Source organism: Chiloscyllium punctatum, chromosome 30 (genome assembly GCF_047496795.1).
Source record: "Chiloscyllium punctatum isolate Juve2018m chromosome 30, sChiPun1.3, whole genome shotgun sequence".
NCBI classification, from domain to species: Eukaryota; Metazoa; Chordata; class Chondrichthyes; order Orectolobiformes; family Hemiscylliidae; genus Chiloscyllium; species Chiloscyllium punctatum.
This window is the reverse complement of record NC_092768.1, coordinates 1,553,251-1,578,582: the sequence shown is the minus strand read 5'-3', so window position 1 is coordinate 1,578,582 and position 25,332 is coordinate 1,553,251. Positions and strand designations below refer to the sequence as shown.

The 25,332-nt window shown below is 50.4% G+C and overlaps 14 non-coding genes across 14 annotated transcripts; all 14 read right to left on the bottom strand.

Annotated features, from left to right (window-relative positions):
• Nucleotides 1-1,463: 1,463 nt before the first annotated feature.
• On the bottom strand, nucleotides 1,464-1,535 carry trnad-guc (transfer RNA aspartic acid (anticodon GUC)). Its single transcript has one exon. It is a non-coding gene; the product is annotated as a tRNA-Asp (tRNA).
• A 1,748-nt stretch (nucleotides 1,536-3,283) lies between these two features.
• Nucleotides 3,284-3,355, bottom strand: trnad-guc (transfer RNA aspartic acid (anticodon GUC)). Its single transcript has one exon. It is a non-coding gene; the product is annotated as a tRNA-Asp (tRNA).
• Nucleotides 3,356-5,100: 1,745 nt separating this feature from the next.
• trnad-guc (transfer RNA aspartic acid (anticodon GUC)) lies at nucleotides 5,101-5,172 on the bottom strand. The gene has a single exon. It is a non-coding gene; the product is annotated as a tRNA-Asp (tRNA).
• Nucleotides 5,173-6,917: 1,745 nt separating this feature from the next.
• On the bottom strand, nucleotides 6,918-6,989 carry trnad-guc (transfer RNA aspartic acid (anticodon GUC)). Its single transcript has one exon. It is a non-coding gene; the product is annotated as a tRNA-Asp (tRNA).
• Nucleotides 6,990-8,728: 1,739 nt separating this feature from the next.
• trnad-guc (transfer RNA aspartic acid (anticodon GUC)) lies at nucleotides 8,729-8,800 on the bottom strand. Its single transcript has one exon. It is a non-coding gene; the product is annotated as a tRNA-Asp (tRNA).
• A 1,745-nt stretch (nucleotides 8,801-10,545) lies between these two features.
• On the bottom strand, nucleotides 10,546-10,617 carry trnad-guc (transfer RNA aspartic acid (anticodon GUC)). The gene has a single exon. It is a non-coding gene; the product is annotated as a tRNA-Asp (tRNA).
• A 1,745-nt stretch (nucleotides 10,618-12,362) lies between these two features.
• On the bottom strand, nucleotides 12,363-12,434 carry trnad-guc (transfer RNA aspartic acid (anticodon GUC)). Its single transcript has one exon. It is a non-coding gene; the product is annotated as a tRNA-Asp (tRNA).
• Nucleotides 12,435-14,182: 1,748 nt separating this feature from the next.
• trnad-guc (transfer RNA aspartic acid (anticodon GUC)) lies at nucleotides 14,183-14,254 on the bottom strand. Its single transcript has one exon. It is a non-coding gene; the product is annotated as a tRNA-Asp (tRNA).
• Nucleotides 14,255-15,999: 1,745 nt separating this feature from the next.
• Nucleotides 16,000-16,071, bottom strand: trnad-guc (transfer RNA aspartic acid (anticodon GUC)). Its single transcript has one exon. It is a non-coding gene; the product is annotated as a tRNA-Asp (tRNA).
• A 1,745-nt stretch (nucleotides 16,072-17,816) lies between these two features.
• Nucleotides 17,817-17,888, bottom strand: trnad-guc (transfer RNA aspartic acid (anticodon GUC)). Its single transcript has one exon. It is a non-coding gene; the product is annotated as a tRNA-Asp (tRNA).
• A 1,745-nt stretch (nucleotides 17,889-19,633) lies between these two features.
• trnad-guc (transfer RNA aspartic acid (anticodon GUC)) lies at nucleotides 19,634-19,705 on the bottom strand. Its single transcript has one exon. It is a non-coding gene; the product is annotated as a tRNA-Asp (tRNA).
• Nucleotides 19,706-21,447: 1,742 nt separating this feature from the next.
• trnad-guc (transfer RNA aspartic acid (anticodon GUC)) lies at nucleotides 21,448-21,519 on the bottom strand. Its single transcript has one exon. It is a non-coding gene; the product is annotated as a tRNA-Asp (tRNA).
• Nucleotides 21,520-23,264: 1,745 nt separating this feature from the next.
• Nucleotides 23,265-23,336, bottom strand: trnad-guc (transfer RNA aspartic acid (anticodon GUC)). Its single transcript has one exon. It is a non-coding gene; the product is annotated as a tRNA-Asp (tRNA).
• Nucleotides 23,337-25,078: 1,742 nt separating this feature from the next.
• trnad-guc (transfer RNA aspartic acid (anticodon GUC)) lies at nucleotides 25,079-25,150 on the bottom strand. The gene has a single exon. It is a non-coding gene; the product is annotated as a tRNA-Asp (tRNA).
• Nucleotides 25,151-25,332: the final 182 nt, after the last annotated feature.

Below are 25,332 nucleotides of genomic sequence, written 5' to 3'. Positions count from 1 at the left end.
TGCTTCTAACAAACTGATTTGTGTACGACAGCACAAATCCAACAGCCTGGCTTCAATTCCCACTGCCAAATGGACTCAGCACGAAAGCTTCCCTTTTTCAAGCTCGTCCCCTCAGGTTCTACTACCACCCATCAATCGCTTCCTCATCAGAGAGCAGTGCTCCTGGAGGACGGTGGGGTGACTTTACTGTACGCTGCATCAGATCTCTCAGCCATGCATTTAACATCGAAACGTAGAAATTAAGTGCAGGAGTAGGCCATTCAGCCCTTCAAGTCAGGCAGAATCCGAGGAGCAGGAAAATCAGGATGCTGCCTGACTTGCTTTGCGTTTCCAGCGCCACTCTGATCGAGACTCGGATTTCCAGCAACTGCAGTCCTCACTTGTTCCATTCAGCCCTTCAAGACACCGCCACCGTTCAATGTGATCATGATTGAACATGTAATTTCAGTAAGCACTCCAGCTTCCTCTCCGTACCCCTGGATCCCTTTAGCTGCAAGGTCTACGTCCGGCTCCCTCTTGGAGTGTATCTCACAAACCGGCATAGCCGCATCTTCCTGTGGGAGACAAGTCCACAGGTTCACCACTCTCTGAGAGAAAAAATCTTCCTGGATCGCTTGCCCTTCGTTCGGAGACTGTGAGCCCTGGTTCTGGACGTCCCCAACATTGGGAACCGGTGAACTTTTGCTGGGATCCCTCAGTACCAAGCATGGATCTGCACGGGTTTCTCTTCAGAAGGGTCAGTGTGAATGGCCTGCTTCCACACTGTGGTGCTCCTATGATGCCAACAGTGTCGGTTGAGTACCTGCACGTGCTTTCTCAAGCTTGCCTCTGTGTTGACCTTCATGTTAACCCAGGCACTGGGCTTTGTCCTTCTATCGAGAAGAGCAGACGATGCCACTCAGATGACTTTGACTTTCCACTGTGGGTGTAGTACAGTCTGCCAGCAGCAGGGGATGGTGTTGCATCACCTTGATGGCAGGATCGGGTCCAAACTCTGAGGGGTCTGACCCCTTTTTGATTGGAGCGAGGGAGAGGGGGAAAGCTCACATTCATTTGTCGCTACCGGTTGCTTAAAGGTTTTAATTTGCACCCCGTTTGCGTGGGAGTTATATGCCCACTGACGGGACGAAGTGACAACAAAATCAGAGTGGGAAACAGAAATTGCTGGAGCAAGTCAGCATCTGGAGTGGGGGTGGGGGAAGGGGAAGAAAGCAGACAAGGTTTCTGGTCCGGTGAGCCTTCTTGAGGACGGCAGTTTTCATTTGTCGCCGAAAAAGGAGGAAGTCTCAAATGATCATCTCCTTGGTAGATGAAAGGACAAGTTGGCCTGGGAGAGCAGAATTGAGAGTATCGTAGATTTTGTTTGTTGACAAGAGCAGACCGCTCGGCCCTGGGAACGCATGGGACTTGAAATCGGCACTCCTGCATTGAGATATGGAGCTGGCCTCTCAAAATGCCGCAGACTCCCCGGCGGGGAATTGAACCCCGGTCTCCCGCGTGACAGGCGGGGATACTAACCACTATACTACCGAGGATTGGGCGACAGCGCACTCTGTCGCATCCGTATTAGGTAGAATGTTCTTATGTGAAATTTGGATTTTGTTGTCAATTTGAGTTCTCCTTTAGATCATCTTCTACCTCTGTGGAGATGATTAAGAGAATAGTTATTGTTGTTTTCATGTTTTATTATTCGACTATCTATCTTTGAAGTAATCCGCCGCCGCTGCTGCTGCTGCTGCTGTAAAACAGCCTTTTCGTTGTGCCCTACCGTCTGCGTTAAACTTCGTCTGCTGCTGATCCACGCGCGCTCTCCCATTACCTGCTTCTAACAAACTGATTTGTGTACGACAGCACAAATCCAACAGCCTGGCTTCAATTCCCACTGCCAAATGGACTCAGCACGAAAGCTTCCCTTTTTCAAGCTCGTCCCCTCAGGTTCTACTACCACCCATCAATCGCTTCCTCATCAGAGAGCAGTGCTCCTGGAGGACGGTGGGGTGACTTTACTGTACGCTGCATCAGATCTCTCAGCCATGCATTTAACATCGAAACGTAGAAATTAAGTGCAGGAGTAGGCCATTCAGCCCTTCAAGTCAGGCAGAATCCGAGGAGCAGGAAAATCAGGATGCTGCCTGACTTGCTTTGCGTTTCCAGCGCCACTCTGATCGAGACTCGGATTTCCAGCAACTGCAGTCCTCACTTGTTCCATTCAGCCCTTCAAGACACCGCCACCGTTCAATGTGATCATGATTGAACATGTAATTTCAGTAAGCACTCCAGCTTCCTCTCCGTGCCCCTGGATCCCTTTAGCTGCAAGGTCTACGTCCGGCTCCCTCTTGGAGTGTATCTCACAAACCGGCATAGCCGCATCTTCCTGTGGGAGACAAGTCCACAGGTTCACCACTCTCTGAGAGAAAAAATCTTCCTGGATCGCTTGCCCTTCGTTCGGAGACTGTGAGCCCTGGTTCTGGACGTCCCCAACATTGGGAACCGGTGAACTTTTGCTGGGATCCCTCAGTACCAAGCATGGATCTGCACGGGTTTCTCTTCAGAAGGGTCAGTGTGAATGGCCTGCTTCCACACTGTGGTGCTCCTATGATGCCAACAGTGTCGGTTGAGTACCTGCACGTGCTTTCTCAAGCTTGCCTCTGTGTTGACCTTCATGTTAACCCAGGCACTGGGCTTTGTCCTTCTATCGAGAAGAGCAGACGATGCCACTCAGATGACTTTGACTTTCCACTGTGGGTGTAGTACAGTCTGCCAGCAGCAGGGGATGGTGTTGCATTACCTTGATGGCAGGATCGGGTCCAAACTCTGAGGGGTCTGACCCCTTTTTGATTGGAGCGAGGGAGAGGGGGAAAGCTCACATTCATTTGTCGCTACCGGTTGCTTAAAGGTTTTAATTTGCACCCCGTTTGCGTGGGAGTTATATGCCCACTGACGGGACTAAGTGACAACAAAATCAGAGTGGGAAACAGAAATTGCTGGAGCAAGTCAGCATCTGGAGTGGGGGTGGGGGAAGGGGAAGAAAGCAGACAAGGTTTCTGGTCCGGTGAGCCTTCTTGAGGACGGCAGTTTTCATTTGTCGCCGAAAAAGGAGGAAGTCTCAAATGATCATCTCCTTGGAAGATGAAAGGACAAGTTGGCCTGGGAGAGCAGAATTGAGAGTATCGTAGGTTTTGTTTGTTGACAAGAGCAGACCGCTCGGCCCTGGGAACGCATGGGACTTGAAATCGGCACTCCTGCATTGAGATATGGAGCTGGCCTCTCAAAATGCCGCAGACTCCCCGGCGGGGAATTGAACCCCGGTCTCCCGCGTGACAGGCGGGGATACTAACCACTATACTACCGAGGATTGGGCGACAGCGCGCTCTGTCGCATCCGTATTAGGTAGAATGTTCTTATGTGAAATTTGGATTTTGTTGTCAATTTGAGTTCTCCTTTAGATCATCTTCTACCTCTGTGGAGATGATTAAGAGAATAGTTATTGTTGTTTTCATGTTTTATTATTCGACTATCTATCTTTCAAGTAATCCGCCGCTGCTGCTGCTGCTGCTGTAAAACAGCCTTTTCGTTGTGCCCTACCGTCTGCGTTAAACTTCGTCTGCTGCTGATCCACGCGCGCTCTCCCATTACCTGCTTCTAACAAACTGATTTGTGTACGACAGCACAAATCCAACAGCCTGGCTTCAGTTCCCACTGCCAAATGGACTCAGCACGAAAGCTTCCCTTTTTCAAGCTCGTCCCCTCAGGTTCTACTACCACCCATCAATCGCTTCCTCATCAGAGAGCAGTGCTCCTGGAGGACGGTGGGGTGACTTTACTGTACGCTGCATCAGATCTCTCAGCCATGCATTTAACATCGAAACGTAGAAATTAAGTGCAGGAGTAGGCCATTCAGCCCTTCAAGTCAGGCAGAATCCGAGGAGCAGGAAAATCAGGATGCTGCCTGACTTGCTTTGCGTTTCCAGCGCCACTCTGATCGAGACTCTGATTTCCAGCAACTGCAGTCCTCACTTGTTCCATTCAGCCCTTCAAGACACCGCCACCGTTCAATGTGATCATGATTGAACATGTAATTTCAGTAAGCACTCCAGCTTCCTCTCCGTACCCCTGGATCCCTTTAGCTGCAAGGTCTACGTCCGGCTCCCTCTTGGAGTGTATCTCACAAACCGGCATAGCCGCATCTTCCTGTGGGAGACAAGTCCACAGGTTCACCACTCTCGGAGAGAAAAAATCTTCCTGGATCGCTTGCCCTTCGTTCGGAGACTGTGAGCCCTGGTTCTGGACGTCCCCAACATTGGGAACCGGTGAACTTTTGCTGGGATCCCTCAGTACCAAGCATGGATCTGCACGGGTTTCTCTTCAGAAGGGTCGGTGTGAATGGCCTGCTTCCACACTGTGGTGCTCCTATGATGCCAACAGTGTCGGTTGAGTACCTGCACGTGCTTTCTCAAGCTTGCCTCTGTGTTGACCTTCATGTTAACCCAGGCACTGGGCTTTGTCCTTCTATCGAGAAGAGCAGACGATGCCACTCAGATGACTTTGACTTTCCACTGTGGGTGTAGTACAGTCTGCCAGCAGCAGGGGATGGTGTTGCATCACCTTGATGGCAGGATCGGGTCCAAACTCTGAGGGGTCTGACCCCTTTTTGATTGGAGCGAGGGAGAGGGGGAAAGCTCACATTCATTTGTCGCTACCGGTTGCTTAAAGGTTTTAATTTGCACCCCGTTTGCGTGGGAGTTATATGCCCACTGACGGGACGAAGTGACAACAAAATCAGAGTGGGAAACAGAAATTGCTGGAGCAAGTCAGCATCTGGAGTGGGGGTGGGGGAAGGGGAAGAAAGCAGACAAGGTTTCTGGTCCGGTGAGCCTTCTTGAGGACGGCAGTTTTCATTTGTCGCCGAAAAAGGAGGAAGTCTCAAATGATCATCTCCTTGGAAGATGAAAGGACAAGTTGGCCTGGGAGAGCAGAATTGAGAGTATCGTAGGTTTTGTTTGTTGACAAGAGCAGACCGCTCGGCCCTGGGAACGCATGGGACTTGAAATCGGCACTCCTGCATTGAGATATGGAGCTGGCCTCTCAAAATGCCGCAGACTCCCCGGCGGGGAATTGAACCCCGGTCTCCCGCGTGACAGGCGGGGATACTAACCACTATACTACCGAGGATTGGGCGACAGCGCGCTCTGTCGCATCCGTATTAGGTAGAATGTTCTTATGTGAAATTTGGATTTTGTTGTCAATTTGAGTTCTCCTTTAGATCATCTTCTACCTCTGTGGAGATGATTAAGAGAATAGTTATTGTTGTTTTCATGTTTTATTATTCGACTATCTATCTTTCAAGTAATCCGCCGCTGCTGCTGCTGCTGCTGTAAAACAGCCTTTTCGTTGTGCCCTACCGTCTGCGTTAAACTTCGTCTGCTGCTGATCCACGCGCGCTCTCCCATTACCTGCTTCTAACAAACTGATTTGTGTACGACAGCACAAATCCAACAGCCTGGCTTCAGTTCCCACTGCCAAATGGACTCAGCACGAAAGCTTCCCTTTTTCAAGCTCGTCCCCTCAGGTTCTACTACCACCCATCAATCGCTTCCTCATCAGAGAGCAGTGCTCCTGGAGGACGGTGGGGTGACTTTACTGTACGCTGCATCAGATCTCTCAGCCATGCATTTAACATCGAAACGTAGAAATTAAGTGCAGGAGTAGGCCATTCAGCCCTTCAAGTCAGGCAGAATCCGAGGAGCAGGAAAATCAGGATGCTGCCTGACTTGCTTTGCGTTTCCAGCGCCACTCTGATCGAGACTCTGATTTCCAGCAACTGCAGTCCTCACTTGTTCCATTCAGCCCTTCAAGACACCGCCACCGTTCAATGTGATCATGATTGAACATGTAATTTCAGTAAGCACTCCAGCTTCCTCTCCGTACCCCTGGATCCCTTTAGCTGCAAGGTCTACGTCCGGCTCCCTCTTGGAGTGTATCTCACAAACCGGCATAGCCGCATCTTCCTGTGGGAGACAAGTCCACAGGTTCACCACTCTCGGAGAGAAAAAATCTTCCTGGATCGCTTGCCCTTCGTTCGGAGACTGTGAGCCCTGGTTCTGGACGTCCCCAACATTGGGAACCGGTGAACTTTTGCTGGGATCCCTCAGTACCAAGCATGGATCTGCACGGGTTTCTCTTCAGAAGGGTCGGTGTGAATGGCCTGCTTCCACACTGTGGTGCTCCTATGATGCCAACAGTGTCGGTTGAGTACCTGCACGTGCTTTCTCAAGCTTGCCTCTGTGTTGACCTTCATGTTAACCCAGGCACTGGGCTTTGTCCTTCTATCGAGAAGAGCAGACGATGCCACTCAGATGACTTTGACTTTCCACTGTGGGTGTAGTACAGTCTGCCAGCAGCAGGGGATGGTGTTGCATCACCTTGATGGCAGGATCGGGTCCAAACTCTGAGGGGTCTGACCCCTTTTTGATTGGAGCGAGGGAGAGGGGGAAAGCTCACATTCATTTGTCGCTACCGGTTGCTTAAAGGTTTTAATTTGCACCCCGTTTGCGTGGGAGTTATATGCCCACTGACGGGACGAAGTGACAACAAAATCAGAGTGGGAAACAGAAATTGCTGGAGCAAGTCAGCATCTGGAGTGGGGGTGGGGGAAGGGGAAGAAAGCAGACAAGGTTTCTGGTCCGGTGAGCCTTCTTGAGGACGGCAGTTTTCATTTGTCGCCGAAAAAGGAGGAAGTCTCAAATGATCATCTCCTTGGAAGATGAAAGGACAAGTTGGCCTGGGAGAGCAGAATTGAGAGTATCGTAGGTTTTGTTTGTTGACAGGAGCAGACCGCTCGGCCCTGGGAACGCATGGGACTTGAAATCGGCACTCCTGCATTGAGATATGGAGCTGGCCTCTCAAAATGCCGCAGACTCCCCGGCGGGGAATTGAACCCCGGTCTCCCGCGTGACAGGCGGGGATACTAACCACTATACTACCGAGGATTGGGCGACAGCGCACTCTGTCGCATCCGTATTAGGTAGAATGTTCTTATGTGAAATTTGGATTTTGTTGTCAATTTGAGTTCTCCTTTAGATCATCTTCTACCTCTGTGGAGATGATTAAGAGAATAGTTATTGTTGTTTTCATGTTTTATTATTCGACTATCTATCTTTCAAGTAATCCGCCGCTGCTGCTGCTGCTGCTGTAAAACAGCCTTTTCGTTGTGCCCTACCGTCTGCGTTAAACTTCGTCTGCTGCTGATCCACGCGCGCTCTCCCATTACCTGCTTCTAACAAACTGATTTGTGTACGACAGCACAAATCCAACAGCCTGGCTTCAATTCCCACTGCCAAATGGACTCAGCACGAAAGCTTCCCTTTTTCAAGCTCGTCCCCTCAGGTTCTACTACCACCCATCAATCGCTTCCTCATCAGAGAGCAGTGCTCCTGGAGGACGGTGGGGTGACTTTACTGTACGCTGCATCAGATCTCTCAGCCATGCATTTAACATCGAAACGTAGAAATTAAGTGCAGGAGTAGGCCATTCAGCCCTTCAAGTCAGGCAGAATCCGAGGAGCAGGAAAATCAGGATGCTGCCTGACTTGCTTTGCGTTTCCAGCGCCACTCTGATCGAGACTCTGATTTCCAGCAACTGCAGTCCTCACTTGTTCCATTCAGCCCTTCAAGACACCGCCACCGTTCAATGTGATCATGATTGAACATGTAATTTCAGTAAGCACTCCAGCTTCCTCTCCGTACCCCTGGATCCCTTTAGCTGCAAGGTCTACGTCCGGCTCCCTCTTGGAGTGTATCTCACAAACCGGCATAGCCGCATCTTCCTGTGGGAGACAAGTCCACAGGTTCACCACTCTCGGAGAGAAAAAATCTTCCTGGATCGCTTGCCCTTCGTTCGGAGACTGTGAGCCCTGGTTCTGGACGTCCCCAACATTGGGAACCGGTGAACTTTTGCTGGGATCCCTCAGTACCAAGCATGGATCTGCATGGGTTTCTCTTCAGAAGGGTCAGTGTGAATGGCCTGCTTCCACACTGTGGTGCTCCTATGATGCCAACAGTGTCGGTTGAGTACCTGCACGTGCTTTCTCAAGCTTGCCTCTGTGTTGACCTTCATGTTAACCCAGCCACTGGGCTTTGTCCTTCTATCGAGAAGAGCAGACGATGCCACTCAGATGACTTTGACTTTCCACTGTGGGTGTAGTACAGTCTGCCAGCAGCAGGGGATGGTGTTGCATCACCTTGATGGCAGGATCGGGTCCAAACTCTGAGGGGTCTGACCCCTTTTTGATTGGAGCGAGGGAGAGGGGGAAAGCTCACATTCATTTGTCGCTACCGGTTGCTTAAAGGTTTTAATTTGCACCCCGTTTGCGTGGGAGTTATATGCCCACTGACGGGACGAAGTGACAACAAAATCAGAGTGGGAAACAGAAATTGCTGGAGCAAGTCAGCATCTGGAGTGGGGGTGGGGGAAGAAAGCAGACAAGGTTTCTGGTCCGGTGAGCCTTCTTGAGGACGGCAGTTTTCATTTGTCGCCGAAAAAGGAGGAAGTCTCAAATGATCATCTCCTTGGTAGATGAAAGGACAAGTTGGCCTGGGAGAGCAGAATTGAGAGTATCGTAGGTTTTGTTTGTTGACAAGAGCAGACCGCTCGGCCCTGGGAACGCATGGGACTTGAAATCGGCACTCGTGCATTGACATATGGAGCTGGCCTCTCAAAATGCCGCAGACTCCCCGGCGGGGAATTGAACCCCGGTCTCCCGCGTGACAGGCGGGGATACTAACCACTATACTACCGAGGATTGGGCGACAGCGCACTCTGTCGCATCCGTATTAGGTAGAATGTTCTTATGTGAAATTTGGATTTTGTTGTCAATTTGAGTTCTCCTTTAGATCATCTTCTACCTCTGTGGAGATGATTAAGAGAATAGTTATTGTTGTTTTCATGTTTTATTATTCGACTATCTATCTTTCAAGTAATCCGCCGCCGCTGCTGCTGCTGCTGTAAAACAGCCTTTTCGTTGTGCCCTACCGTCTGCGTTAAACTTCGTCTGCTGCTGATCCACGCGCGCTCTCCCATTACCTGCTTCTAACAAACTGATTTGTGTACGACAGCACAAATCCAACAGCCTGGCTTCAATTCCCACTGCCAAATGGACTCAGCACGAAAGCTTCCCTTTTTCAAGCTCGTCCCCTCAGGTTCTACTACCACCCATCAATCGCTTCCTCATCAGAGAGCAGTGCTCCTGGAGGACGGTGGGGTGACTTTACTGTACGCTGCATCAGATCTCTCAGCCATGCATTTAACATCGAAACGTAGAAATTAAGTGCAGGAGTAGGCCATTCAGCCCTTCAAGTCAGGCAGAATCCGAGGAGCAGGAAAATCAGGATGCTGCCAGACTTGCTTGGCGTTTCCAGCGCCACTCTGATCGAGACTCTGATTTCCAGCAACTGCATTCCTCACTTGTTCCATTCAGCCCTTCAAGACACCGCCACCGTTCAATGTGATCATGATTGAACATGTAATTTCAGTAAGCACTCCAGCTTCCTCTCCGTACCCCTGGATCCCTTTAGCTGCAAGGTCTACGTCCGGCTCCCTCTTGGAGTGTATCTCACAAACCGGCATAGCCGCATCTTCCTGTGGGAGACAAGTCCACAGGTTCACCACTCTCTGAGAGAAAAAATCTTCCTGGATCGCTTGCCCTTCGTTCGGAGACTGTGAGCCCTGGTTCTGGACGTCCCCAACATTGGGAACCGGTGAACTTTTGCTGGGATCCCTCAGTACCAAGCATGGATCTGCATGGGTTTCTCTTCAGAAGAGTCAGTGTGAATGGCCTGCTTCCACACTGTGGTGCTCCTATGATGCCAACAGTGTCGGTTGAGTACCTGCACGTGCTTTCTCAAGCTTGCCTCTGTGTTGACCTTCATGTTAACCCAGGCACTGGGCTTTGTCCTTCTATCGAGAAGAGCAGACGATGCCACTCAGATGACTTTGACTTTCCACTGTGGGTGTAGTACAGTCTGCCAGCAGCAGGGGATGGTGTTGCATCACCTTGATGGCAGGATCGGGTCCAAACTCTGAGGGGTCTGACCCCTTTTTGATTGGAGCGAGGGAGAGGGGGAAAGCTCACATTCATTTGTCGCTACCGGTTGCTTAAAGGTTTTAATTTGCACCCCGTTTGCGTGGGAGTTATATGCCCACTGACGGGACGAAGTGACAACAAAATCAGAGTGGGAAACAGAAATTGCTGGAGCAAGTCAGCATCTGGAGTGGGGGTGGGGGAAGGGGAAGAAAGCAGACAAGGTTTCTGGTCCGGTGAGCCTTCTTGAGGACGGCAGTTTTCATTTGTCGCCGAAAAAGGAGGAAGTCTCAAATGATCATCTCCTTGGAAGATGAAAGGACAAGTTGGCCTGGGAGAGCAGAATTGAGAGTATCGTGGGTTTTGTTTGTTGACAAGAGCAGACCGCTCGGCCCTGGGAACGCATGGGACTTGAAATCGGCACTCCTGCATTGAGATATGGAGCTGGCCTCTCAAAATGCCGCAGACTCCCCGGCGGGGAATTGAACCCCGGTCTCCCGCGTGACAGGCGGGGATACTAACCACTATACTACCGAGGATTGGGCGACAGCGCACTCTGTCGCATCCGTATTAGGTAGAATGTTCTTATGTGAAATTTGGATTTTGTTGTCAATTTGAGTTCTCCTTTAGATCATCTTCTACCTCTGTGGAGATGATTAAGAGAATAGTTATTGTTGTTTTCATGTTTTATTATTCGACTATCTATCTTTCAAGTAATCCGCCGCTGCTGCTGCTGCTGCTGTAAAACAGCCTTTTCGTTGTGCCCTACCGTCTGCGTTAAACTTCGTCTGCTGCTGATCCACGCGCGCTCTCCCATTACCTGCTTCTAACAAACTGATTTGTGTACGACAGCACAAATCCAACAGCCTGGCTTCAATTCCCACTGCCAAATGGACTCAGCACGAAAGCTTCCCTTTTTCAAGCTCGTCCCCTCAGGTTCTACTACCACCCATCAATCGCTTCCTCATCAGAGAGCAGTGCTCCTGGAGGACGGTGGGGTGACTTTACTGTACGCTGCATCAGATCTCTCAGGCATGCATTTAACATCGAAACATAGAAATTAAGTGCAGGAGTAGGCCATTCAGCCCTCCAAGTCAGGCAGAATCCGAGGAGCAGGAAAATCAGGATGCTGCCTGACTTGCTTGGCGTTTCCAGCGCCACTCTGATCGAGACTCGGATTTCCAGCAACTGCAGTCCTCACTTGTTCCATTCAGCCCTTCAAGACACCGCCACCGTTCAATGTGATCATGATTGAACATGTAATTTCAGTAAGCACTCCAGCTTCCTCTCCGTACCCCTGGATCCCTTTAGCTGCAAGGTCTACGTCCGGCTCCCTCTTGGAGTGTATCTCACAAACCGGCATAGCCGCATCTTCCTGTGGGAGACAAGTCCACAGGTTCACCACTCTCGGAGAGAAAAAATCTTCCTGGATCGCTTGCCCTTCGTTCGGAGACTGTGAGCCCTGGTTCTGGACGTCCCCAACATTGGGAACCGGTGAACTTTTGCTGGGATCCCTCAGTACCAAGCATGGATCTGCACGGGTTTCTCTTCAGAAGGGTCAGTGTGAATGGCCTGCTTCCACACTGTGGTGCTCCTATGATGCCAACAGTGTCGGTTGAGTACCTGCACGTGCTTTCTCAAGCTTGCCTCTGTGTTGACCTTCATGTTAACCCAGGCACTGGGCTTTGTCCTTCTATCGAGAAGAGCAGACGATGCCACTCAGATGACTTTGACTTTCCACTGTGGGTGTAGTACAGTCTGCCAGCAGCAGGGGATGGTGTTGCATCACCTTGATGGCAGGATCGGGTCCAAACTCTGAGGGGTCTGACCCCTTTTTGATTGGAGCGAGGGAGAGGGGGAAAGCTCACATTCATTTGTCGCTACCGGTTGCTTAAAGGTTTTAATTTGCACCCCGTTTGCGTGGGAGTTATATGCCCACTGACGGGACGAAGTGACAACAAAATCAGAGTGGGAAACAGAAATTGCTGGAGCAAGTCAGCATCTGGAGTGGGGGTGGGGGAAGGGGAAGAAAGCAGACAAGGTTTCTGGTCCGGTGAGCCTTCTTGAGGACGGCAGTTTTCATTTGTCGCCGAAAAAGGAGGAAGTCTCAAATGATCATCTCCTTGGTAGATGAAAGGACAAGTTGGCCTGGGAGAGCAGAATTGAGAGTATCGTAGGTTTTGTTTGTTGACAAGAGCAGACCGCTCGGCCCTGGGAACGCATGGGACTTGAAATCGGCACTCCTGCATTGAGATATGGAGCTGGCCTCTCAAAATGCCGCAGACTCCCCGGCGGGGAATTGAACCCCGGTCTCCCGCGTGACAGGCGGGGATACTAACCACTATACGACCGAGGATTGGGCGACAGCGCACTCTGTCGCATGCGTATTAGGTAGAATGTTCTTATGTGAAATTTGGATTTTGTTGTCAATTTGAGTTCTCCTTTAGATCATCTTCTACCTCTGTGGAGATGATTAAGAGAATAGTTATTGTTGTTTTCATGTTTTATTATTCGACTATCTATCTTTGAAGTAATCCGCCGCCGCTGCTGCTGCTGCTGCTGTAAAACAGCCTTTTCGTTGTGCCCTACCGTCTGCGTTAAACTTCGTCTGCTGCTGATCCACGCGCGCTCTCCCATTACCTGCTTCTAACAAACTGATTTGTGTACGACAGCACAAATCCAACAGCCTGGCTTCAATTCCCACTGCCAAATGGACTCAGCACGAAAGCTTCCCTTTTTCAAGCTCGTCCCCTCAGGTTCTACTACCACCCATCAATCGCTTCCTCATCAGAGAGCAGTGCTCCTGGAGGACGGTGGGGTGACTTTACTGTACGCTGCATCAGATCTCTCAGCCATGCATTTAACATCGAAACGTAGAAATTAAGTGCAGGAGTAGGCCATTCAGCCCTTCAAGTCAGGCAGAATCCGAGGAGCAGGAAAATCAGGATGCTGCCTGACTTGCTTTGCGTTTCCAGCGCCACTCTGATCGAGACTCTGATTTCCAGCAACTGCAGTCCTCACTTGTTCCATTCAGCCCTTCAAGACACCGCCACCGTTCAATGTGATCATGATTGAACATGTAATTTCAGTAAGCACTCCAGCTTCCTCTCCGTACCCCTGGATCCCTTTAGCTGCAAGGTCTACGTCCGGCTCCCTCTTGGAGTGTATCTCACAAACCGGCATAGCCGCATCTTCCTGTGGGAGACAAGTCCACAGGTTCACCACTCTCGGAGAGAAAAAATCTTCCTGGATCGCTTGCCCTTCGTTCGGAGACTGTGAGCCCTGGTTCTGGACGTCCCCAACATTGGGAACCGGTGAACTTTTGCTGGGATCCCTCAGTACCAAGCATGGATCTGCACGGGTTTCTCTTCAGAAGGGTCAGTGTGAATGGCCTGCTTCCACACTGTGGTGCTCCTATGATGCCAACAGTGTCGGTTGAGTACCTGCACGTGCTTTCTCAAGCTTGCCTCTGTGTTGACCTTCATGTTAACCCAGCCACTGGGCTTTGTCCTTCTATCGAGAAGAGCAGACGATGCCACTCAGATGACTTTGACTTTCCACTGTGGGTGTAGTACAGTCTGCCAGCAGCAGGGGATGGTGTTGCATCACCTTGATGGCAGGATCGGGTCCAAACTCTGAGGGGTCTGACCCCTTTTTGATTGGAGCGAGGGAGAGGGGGAAAGCTCACATTCATTTGTCGCTACCGGTTGCTTAAAGGTTTTAATTTGCACCCCGTTTGCGTGGGAGTTATATGCCCACTGACGGGACGAAGTGACAACAAAATCAGAGTGGGAAACAGAAATTGCTGGAGCAAGTCAGCATCTGGAGTGGGGGTGGGGGAAGGGGAAGAAAGCAGACAAGGTTTCTGGTCCGGTGAGCCTTCTTGAGGACGGCAGTTTTCATTTGTCGCCGAAAAAGGAGGAAGTCTCAAATGATCATCTCCTTGGAAGATGAAAGGACAAGTTGGCCTGGGAGAGCAGAATTGAGAGTATCGTAGGTTTTGTTTGTTGACAAGAGCAGACCGCTCGGCCCTGGGAACGCATGGGACTTGAAATCGGCACTCCTGCATTGAGATATGGAGCTGGCCTCTCAAAATGCCGCAGACTCCCCGGCGGGGAATTGAACCCCGGTCTCCCGCGTGACAGGCGGGGATACTAACCACTATACTACCGAGGATTGGGCGACAGCGCGCTCTGTCGCATCCGTATTAGGTAGAATGTTCTTATGTGAAATTTGGATTTTGTTGTCAATTTGAGTTCTCCTTTAGATCATCTTCTACCTCTGTGGAGATGATTAAGAGAATAGTTATTGTTGTTTTCATGTTTTATTATTCGACTATCTATCTTTCAAGTAATCCGCCGCCGCTGCTGCTGCTGCTGTAAAACAGCCTTTTCGTTGTGCCCTACCGTCTGCGTTAAACTTCGTCTGCTGCTGATCCACGCGCGCTCTCCCATTACCTGCTTCTAACAAACTGATTTGTGTACGACAGCACAAATCCAACAGCCTGGCTTCAATTCCCACTGCCAAATGGACTCAGCACGAAAGCTTCCCTTTTTCAAGCTCGTCCCCTCAGGTTCTACTACCACCCATCAATCGCTTCCTCATCAGAGAGCAGTGCTCCTGGAGGACGGTGGGGTGACTTTACTGTACGCTGCATCAGATCTCTCAGCCATGCATTTAACATCGAAACGTAGAAATTAAGTGCAGGAGTAGGCCATTCAGCCCTTCAAGTCAGGCAGAATCCGAGGAGCAGGAAAATCAGGATGCTGCCTGACTTGCTTTGCGTTTCCAGCGCCACTCTGATCGAGACTCTGATTTCCAGCAACTGCAGTCCTCACTTGTTCCATTCAGCCCTTCAAGACACCGCCACCGTTCAATGTGATCATGATTGAACATGTAATTTCAGTAAGCACTCCAGCTTCCTCTCCGTACCCCTGGATCCCTTTAGCTGCAAGGTCTACGTCCGGCTCCCTCTTGGAGTGTATCTCACAAACCGGCATAGCCGCATCTTCCTGTGGGAGACAAGTCCACAGGTTCACCACTCTCGGAGAGAAAAAATCTTCCTGGATCGCTTGCCCTTCGTTCGGAGACTGTGAGCCCTGGTTCTGGACGTCCCCAACATTGGGAACCGGTGAACTTTTGCTGGGATCCCTCAGTACCAAGCATGGATCTGCACGGGTTTCTCTTCAGAAGGGTCAGTGTGAATGGCCTGCTTCCACACTGTGGTGCTCCTATGATGCCAACAGTGTCGGTTGAGTACCTGCACGTGCTTTCTCAAGCTTGCCTCTGTGTTGACCTTCATGTTAACCCAGGCACTGGGCTTTGTCCTTCTATCGAGAAGAGCAGACGATGCCACTCAGATGACTTTGACTTTCCACTGTGGGTGTAGTACAGTCTGCCAGCAGCAGGGGATGGTGTTGCATCACCTTGATGGCAGGATCGGGTCCAAACTCTGAGGGGTCTGACCCCTTTTTGATTGGAGCGAGGGAGAGGGGGAAAGCTCACATTCATTTGTCGCTACCGGTTGCTTAAAGGTTTTAATTTGCACCCCGTTTGCGTGGGAGTTATATGCCCACTGACGGGACGAAGTGACAACAAAATCAGAGTGGGAAACAGAAATTGCTGGAGCAAGTCAGCATCTGGAGTGGGGGTGGGGGAAGGGGAAGAAAGCAGACAAGGTTTCTGGTCCGGTGAGCCTTCTTGAGGACGGCAGTTTTCATTTGTCGCCGAAAAAGGAGGAAGTCTCAAATGATCATCTCCTTGGAAGATGAAAGGACAAGTTGGCCTGGGAGAGCAGAATTGAGAGTATCGTGGGTTTTGTTTGTTGACAAGAGCAGACCGCTCGGCCCTGGGAACGCATGGGACTTGAAATCGGCACTCCTGCATTGAGATATGGAGCTGGCCTCTCAAAATGCCGCAGACTCCCCGGCGGGGAATTGAACCCCGGTCTCCCGCGTGACAGGCGGGGATACTAACCACTATACTACCGAGGATTGGGCGACAGCGCACTCTGTCGCATCCGTATTAGGTAGAATGTTCTTATGTGAAATTTGGATTTTGTTGTCAATTTGAGTTCTCCTTTAGATCATCTTCTACCTCTGTGGAGATGATTAAGAGAATAGTTATTGTTGTTTTCATGTTTTATTATTCGACTATCTATCTTTCAAGTAATCCGCCGCTGCTGCTGCTGCTGCTGTAAAACAGCCTTTTCGTTGTGCCCTACCGTCTGCGTTAAACTTCGTCTGCTGCTGATCCACGCGCGCTCTCCCATTACCTGCTTCTAACAAACTGATTTGTGTACGACAGCACAAATCCAACAGCCTGGCTTCAATTCCCACTGCCAAATGGACTCAGCACGAAAGCTTCCCTTTTTCAAGCTCGTCCCCTCAGGTTCTACTACCACCCATCAATCGCTTCCTCATCAGAGAGCAGTGCTCCTGGAGGACGGTGGGGTGACTTTACTGTACGCTGCATCAGATCTCTCAGGCATGCATTTAACATCGAAACATAGAAATTAAGTGCAGGAGTAGGCCATTCAGCCCTTCAAGTCAGGCAGAATCCGAGGAGCAGGAAAATCAGGATGCTGCCTGACTTGCTTGGCGTTTCCAGCGCCACTCTGATCGAGACTCTGATTTCCAGCAACTGCAGTCCTCACTTGTTCCATTCAGCCCTTCAAGACACCGCCACCGTTCAATGTGATCATGATTGAACATGTAATTTCAGTAAGCACTCCAGCTTCCTCTCCGTACCCCTGGATCCCTTTAGCTGCAAGGTCTACGTCCGGCTCCCTCTTGGAGTGTATCTCACAAACCGGCATAGCCGCATCTTCCTGTGGGAGACAAGTCCACAGGTTCACCACTCTCGGAGAGAAAAAATCTTCCTGGATCGCTTGCCCTTCGTTCGGAGACTGTGAGCCCTGGTTCTGGACGTCCCCAACATTGGGAACCGGTGAACTTTTGCTGGGATCCCTCAGTACCAAGCATGGATCTGCACGGGTTTCTCTTCAGAAGGGTCAGTGTGAATGGCCTGCTTCCACACTGTGGTGCTCCTATGATGCCAACAGTGTCGGTTGAGTACCTGCACGTGCTTTCTCAAGCTTGCCTCTGTGTTGACCTTCATGTTAACCCAGGCACTGGGCTTTGTCCTTCTATCGAGAAGAGCAGACGATGCCACTCAGATGACTTTGACTTTCCACTGTGGGTGTAGTACAGTCTGCCAGCAGCAGGGGATGGTGTTGCATAACCTTGATGGCAGGATCGGGTCCAAACTCTGAGGGGTCTGACCCCTTTTTGATTGGAGCGAGGGAGAGGGGGAAAGCTCACATTCATTTGTCGCTACCGGTTGCTTAAAGGTTTTAATTTGCACCCCGTTTGCGTGGGAGTTATATGCCCACTGACGGGACGAAGTGACAACAAAATCAGAGTGGGAAACAGAAATTGCTGGAGCAAGTCAGCATCTGGAGTGGGGGTGGGGGAAGGGGAAGAAAGCAGACAAGGTTTCTGGTCCGGTGAGCCTTCTTGAGGACGGCAGTTTTCATTTGTCGCCGAAAAAGGAGGAAGTCTCAAATGATCATCTCCTTGGTAGATGAAAGGACAAGTTGGCCTGGGAGAGCAGAATTGAGAGTATCGTAGGTTTTGTTTGTTGACAAGAGCAGACCGCTCGGCCCTGGGAACGCATGGGACTTGAAATCGGCACTCCTGCATTGAGATATGGAGCTGGCCTCTCAAAATGCCGCAGACTCCCCGGCGGGGAATTGAACCCCGGTCTCCCGCGTGACAGGCGGGGATACTAACCACTATACTACCGAGGATTGGGCGACAGCGCACTCTGTCGCATCCGTATTAGGTAGAATGTTCTTATGTGAAATTTGGATTTTGTTGTCAATTTGAGTTCTCCTTTAGATCATCTTCTACCTCTGTGGAGATGATTAAGAGAATAGTTATTGTTGTTTTCATGTTTTATTATTCGACTATCTATCTTTCAAGTAATCCGCCGCTGCTGCTGCTGCTGCTGTAAAACAGCCTTTTCGTTGTGCCCTACCGTCTGCGTTAAACTTCGTCTGCTGCTGATCCACGCGCGCTCTCCCATTACCTGCTTCTAACAAACTGATTTGTGTACGACAGCACAAATCCAACAGCCTGGCTTCAATTCCCACTGCCAAATGGACTCAGCACGAAAGCTTCCCTTTTTCAAGCTCGTCCCCTCAGGTTCTACTACCACCCATCAATCGCTTCCTCATCAGAGAGCAGTGCTCCTGGAGGACGGTGGGGTGACTTTACTGTACGCTGCATCAGATCTCTCAGCCATGCATTTAACATCGAAACGTAGAAATTAAGTGCAGGAGTAGGCCATTCAGCCCTTCAAGTCAGGCAGAATCCGAGGAGCAGGAAAATCAGGATGCTGCCTGACTTGCTTTGCGTTTCCAGCGCCACTCTGATCGAGACTCTGATTTCCAGCAACTGCAGTCCTCACTTGTTCCATTCAGCCCTTCAAGACACCGCCACCGTTCAATGTGATCATGATTGAACATGTAATTTCAGTAAGCACTCCAGCTTCCTCTCCGTACCCCTGGATCCCTTTAGCTGCAAGGTCTACGTCCGGCTCCCTCTTGGAGTGTATCTCACAAACCGGCATAGCCGCATCTTCCTGTGGGAGACAAGTCCACAGGTTCACCACTCTCTGAGAGAAAAAATCTTCCTGGATCGCTTGCCCTTCGTTCGGAGACTGTGAGCCCTGGTTCTGGACGTCCCCAACATTGGGAACCGGTGAACTTTTGCTGGGATCCCTCAGTACCAAGCATGGATCTGCACGGGTTTCTCTTCAGAAGGGTCAGTGTGAATGGCCTGCTTCCACACTGTGGTGCTCCTATGATGCCAACAGTGTCGGTTGAGTACCTGCACGTGCTTTCTCAAGCTTGCCTCTGTGTTGACCTTCATGTTAACCCAGGCACTGGGCTTTGTCCTTCTATCGAGAAGAGCAGACGATGCCACTCAGATGACTTTGACTTTCCACTGTGGGTGTAGTACAGTCTGCCAGCAGCAGGGGATGGTGTTGCATCACCTTGATGGCAGGATCGGGTCCAAACTCTGAGGGGTCTGACCCCTTTTTGATTGGAGCGAGGGAGAGGGGGAAAGCTCACATTCATTTGTCGCTACCGGTTGCTTAAAGGTTTTAATTTGCACCCCGTTTGCGTGGGAGTTATATGCCCACTGACGGGACGAAGTGACAACAAAATCAGAGTGGGAAACAGAAATTGCTGGAGCAAGTCAGCATCTGGAGTGGGGGTGGGGGAAGGGGAAGAAAGCAGACAAGGTTTCTGGTCCGGTGAGCCTTCTTGAGGACGGCAGTTTTCATTTGTCGCCGAAAAAGGAGGAAGTCTCAAATGATCATCTCCTTGGTAGATGAAAGGACAAGTTGGCCTGGGAGAGCAGAATTGAGAGTATCGTAGGTTTTGTTTGTTGACAAGAGCAGACCGCTCGGCCCTGGGAACGCATGGGACTTGAAATCGGCACTCCTGCATTGAGATATGGAGCTGGCCTCTCAAAATGCCGCAGACTCCCCGGCGGGGAATTGAACCCCGGTCTCCCGCGTGACAGGCGGGGATACTAACCACTATACTACCGAGGATTGGGCGACAGCGCACTCTGTCGCATCCGTATTAGGTAGAATGTTCTTATGTGAAATTTGGATTTTGTTGTCAATTTGAGTTCTCCTTTAGATCATCTTCTACCTCTGTGGAGATGATTAAGAGAATAGTTATTGTTGTTTTCATGTTTTATTATTCGACTATCTATCTTTCAAGTAATCCGCCGCCGCTGCTGCTGCTGTAAAACAGCCTTTTCGTTGTGCCCTACCGTCTGCGTTAAACTTCGTCTGCTGCTGATCCACGCGCGCTCTCCCATTACCTGCTTCTAACAAACTGATTTGTGTACGACAGCACAAATCCAACAGCCTGGCTTCAATTCCCACTGCCAAATGGACTCAGCACGAAAGCTTCCCTTTTTCAAGCTCGTCCCCTCAGGTTCTACTACCACCCATCAATCGCTTCCTCATCAGAGAGCAGTGCTCCTGGAGGACGGTGGGGTGACTTTACTGTACGCTGCATCAGATCTCTCAGCCATGCATTTAACATCGAAACGTAGAAATTAAGTGCAGGAGTAGGCCATTCAGCCCTTCAAGTCAGGCAGAATCCGAGGAGCAGGAAAATCAGGATGCTGCCTGACTTGCTTTGCGTTTCCAGCGCCACTCTGGTCGAGACTCGGATTTCCAGCAACTGCAGTCCTCACTTGTTCCATTCAGCCCTTCAAGACACCGCCACCGTTCAATGTGATCATGATTGAACATGTAATTTCAGTAAGCACTCCAGCTTCCTCTCCGTGCCCCTGGATCCCTTTAGCTGCAAGGTCTACGTCCGGCTCCCTCTTGGAGTGTATCTCACAAACCGGCATAGCCGCATCTTCCTGTGGGAGACAAGTCCACAGGTTCACCACTCTCTGAGAGAAAAAATCTTCCTGGATCGCTTGCCCTTCGTTCGGAGACTGTGAGCCCTGGTTCTGGACGTCCCCAACATTGGGAACCGGTGAACTTTTGCTGGGATCCCTCAGTACCAAGCATGGATCTGCACGGGTTTCTCTTCAGAAGGGTCAGTGTGAATGGCCTGCTTCCACACTGTGGTGCTCCTATGATGCCAACAGTGTCGGTTGAGTACCTGCACGTGCTTTCTCAAGCTTGCCTCTGTGTTGACCTTCATGTTAACCCAGGCACTGGGCTTTGTCCTTCTATCGAGAAGAGCAGACGATGCCACTCAGATGACTTTGACTTTCCACTGTGGGTGTAGTACAGTCTGCCAGCAGCAGGGGATGGTGTTGCATCACCTTGATGGCAGGATCGGGTCCAAACTCTGAGGGGTCTGACCCCTTTTTGATTGGAGCGAGGGAGAGGGGGAAAGCTCACATTCATTTGTCGCTACCGGTTGCTTAAAGGTTTTAATTTGCACCCCGTTTGCGTGGGAGTTATATGCCCACTGACGGGACGAAGTGACAACAAAATCAGAGTGGGAAACAGAAATTGCTGGAGCAAGTCAGCATCTGGAGTGGGGGTGGGGGAAGGGGAAGAAAGCAGACAAGGTTTCTGGTCCGGTGAGCCTTCTTGAGGACGGCAGTTTTCATTTGTCGCCGAAAAAGGAGGAAGTCTCAAATGATCATCTCCTTGGTAGATGAAAGGACAAGTTGGCCTGGGAGAGCAGAATTGAGAGTATCGTAGATTTTGTTTGTTGACAAGAGCAGACCGCTCGGCCCTGGGAACGCATGGGACTTGAAATCGGCACTCCTGCATTGAGATATGGAGCTGGCCTCTCAAAATGCCGCAGACTCCCCGGCTGGGAATTGAACCCCGGTCTCCCGCGTGACAGGCGGGGATACTAACCACTATACTACCGAGGATTGGGCGACAGCGCACTCTGTCGCATCCGTATTAGGTAGAATGTTCTTATGTGAAATTTGGATTTTGTTGTCAATTTGAGTTCTCCTTTAGATCATCTTCTACCTCTGTGGAGATGATTAAGAGAATAGTTATTGTTGTTTTCATGTTTTATTATTCGACTATCTATCTTTCAAGTAATCCGCCGCTGCTGCTGCTGCTGCTGTAAAACAGCCTTTTCGTTGTGCCCTACCGTCTGCGTTAAACTTCGTCTGCTGCTGATCCACGCGCGCTCTCCCATTACCTGCTTCTAACAAACTGATTTGTGTACGACAGCACAAATCCAACAGCCTGGCTTCAATTCCCACTGCCAAATGGACTCAGCACGAAAGCTTCCCTTTTTCAAGCTCGTCCCCTCAGGTTCTACTACCACCCATCAATCGCTTCCTCATCAGAGAGCAGTGCTCCTGGAGGACGGTGGGGTGACTTTACTGTACGCTGCATCAGATCTCTCAGCCATGCATTTAACATCGAAACGTAGAAATTAAGTGCAGGAGTAGGCCATTCAGCCCTTCAAGTCAGGCAGAATCCGAGGAGCAGGAAAATCAGGATGCTGCCTGACTTGCTTTGCGTTTCCAGCGCCACTCTGATCGAGACTCTGATTTCCAGCAACTGCAGTCCTCACTTGTTCCATTCAGCCCTTCAAGACACCGCCACCGTTCAATGTGATCATGATTGAACATGTAATTTCAGTAAGCACTCCAGCTTCCTCTCCGTGCCCCTGGATCCCTTTAGCTGCAAGGTCTACGTCCGGCTCCCTCTTGGAGTGTATCTCACAAACCGGCATAGCCGCATCTTCCTGTGGGAGACAAGTCCACAGGTTCACCACTCTCTGAGAGAAAAAATCTTCCTGGATCGCTTGCCCTTCGTTCGGAGACTGTGAGCCCTGGTTCTGGACGTCCCCAACATTGGGAACCGGTGAACTTTTGCTGGGATCCCTCAGTACCAAGCATGGATCTGCACGGGTTTCTCTTCAGAAGGGTCAGTGTGAATGGCCTGCTTCCACACTGTGGTGCTCCTATGATGCCAACAGTGTCGGTTGAGTACCTGCACGTGCTTTCTCAAGCTTGCCTCTGTGTTGACCTTCATGTTAACCCAGGCACTGGGCTTTGTCCTTCTATCGAGAAGAGCAGACGATGCCACTCAGATGACTTTGACTTTCCACTGTGGGTGTAGTACAGTCTGCCAGCAGCAGGGGATGGTGTTGCATCACCTTGATGGCAGGATCGGGTCCAAACTCTGAGGGGTCTGACCCCTTTTTGATTGGAGCGAGGGAGAGGGGGAAAGCTCACATTCATTTGTCGCTACCGGTTGCTTAAAGGTTTTAATTTGCACCCCGTTTGCGTGGGAGTTATATGCCCACTGACGGGACGAAGTGACAACAAAATCAGAGTGGGAAACAGAAATTGCTGGAGCAAGTCAGCATCTGGAGTGGGGGTGGGGGAAGGGGAAGAAAGCAGACAAGGTTTCTGGTCCGGTGAGCCTTCTTGAGGACGGCAGTTTTCATTTGTCGCCGAAAAAGGAGGAAGTCTCAAATGATCATCTCCTTGGTAGATGAAAGGACAAGTTGGCCTGGGAGAGCAGAATTGAGAGTATCGTAGGTTTTGTTTGTTGACAAGAGCAGACCGCTCGGCCCTGGGAACGCATGGGACTTGAAATCGGCACTCGTGCATTGACATATGGAGCTGGCCTCTCAAAATGCCGCAGACTCCCCGGCGGGGAATTGAACCCCGGTCTCCCGCGTGACAGGCGGGGATACTAACCACTATACTACCGAGGATTGGGCGACAGCGCACTCTGTCGCATCCGTATTAGGTAGAATGTTCTTATGTGAAATTTGGATTTTGTTGTCAATTTGAGTTCTCCTTTAGATCATCTTCTACCTCTGTGGAGATGATTAAGAGAATAGTTATTGTTGTTTTCATGTTTTATTATTCGACTATCTATCTTTCAAGTAATCCGCCGCTGCTGCTGCTGCTGTAAAACAGCCTTTTCGTTGTGCCCTACCGTCTGCGTTAAACTTCGTCTGCTGCTGATCCACGCGCGCTCTCCCATTACCTGCTTCTAACAAACTGATTTGTGTACGACAGCACAAATCCAACAGCCTGGCTTCAATTCCCACTGCCAAATGGACTCAGCACGAAAGCTTCCCTTTTTCAAGCTCGTCCCCTCAGGTTCTACTACCACCCATCAATCGCTTCCTCATCAGAGAGCAGTGCTCCTGGAGGACGGTGGGGTGACTTTACTGTACGCTGCATCAGATCTCTCAGCCATGCATTTAACATCGAAACGTAGAAATTAAGTGCAGGAGTAGGCCATTCAGCCCTTCAAGTCAGGCAGAATCCGAGGAGCAGGAAAATCAGGATGCTGCCTGACTTGCTTTGCGTTTCCAGCGCCACTCTGATCGAGACTCGGATTTCCAGCAACTGCAGTCCTCACTTGTTCCATTCAGCCCTTCAAGACACCGCCACCGTTCAATGTGATCATGATTGAACATGTAATTTCAGTAAGCACTCCAGCTTCCTCTCCGTACCCCTGGATCCCTTTAGCTGCAAGGTCTACGTCCGGCTCCCTCTTGGAGTGTATCTCACAAACCGGCATAGCCGCATCTTCCTGTGGGAGACAAGTCCACAGGTTCACCACTCTCTGAGAGAAAAAATCTTCCTGGATCGCTTGCCCTTCGTTCGGAGACTGTGAGCCCTGGTTCTGGACGTCCCCAACATTGGGAACCGGTGAACTTTTGCTGGGATCCCTCAGTACCAAGCATGGATCTGCACGGGTTTCTCTTCAGAAGGGTCAGTGTGAATGGCCTGCTTCCACACTGTGGTGCTCCTATGATGCCAACAGTGTCGGTTGAGTACCTGCACGTGCTTTCTCAAGCTTGCCTCTGTGTTGACCTTCATGTTAACCCAGGCACTGGGCTTTGTCCTTCTATCGAGAAGAGCAGACGATGCCACTCAGATGACTTTGACTTTCCACTGTGGGTGTAGTACAGTCTGCCAGCAGCAGGGGATGGTGTTGCATCACCTTGATGGCAGGATCGGGTCCAAACTCTGAGGGGTCTGACCCCTTTTTGATTGGAGCGAGGGAGAGGGGGAAAGCTCACATTCATTTGTCGCTACCGGTTGCTTAAAGGTTTTAATTTGCACCCCGTTTGCGTGGGAGTTATATGCCCACTGACGGGACGAAGTGACAACAAAATCAGAGTGGGAAACAGAAATTGCTGGAGCAAGTCAGCATCTGGAGTGGGGGTGGGGGAAGGGGAAGAAAGCAGACAAGGTTTCTGGTCCGGTGAGCCTTCTTGAGGACGGCAGTTTTCATTTGTCGCCGAAAAAGGAGGAAGTCTCAAATGATCATCTCCTTGGTAGATGAAAGGACAAGTTGGCCTGGGAGAGCAGAATTGAGAGTATCGTAGATTTTGTTTGTTGACAAGAGCAGACCGCTCGGCCCTGGGAACGCATGGGACTTGAAATCGGCACTCCTGCATTGAGATATGGAGCTGGCCTCTCAAAATGCCGCAGACTCCCCGGCGGGGAATTGAACCCCGGTCTCCCGCGTGACAGGCGGGGATACTAACCACTATACTACCGAGGATTGGGCGACAGCGCACTCTGTCGCATCCGTATTAGGTAGAATGTTCTTATGTGAAATTTGGATTTTGTTGTCAATTTGAGTTCTCCTTTAGATCATCTTCTACCTCTGTGGAGATGATTAAGAGAATAGTTATTGTTGTTTTCATGTTTTATTATTCGACTATCTATCTTTGAAGTAATCCG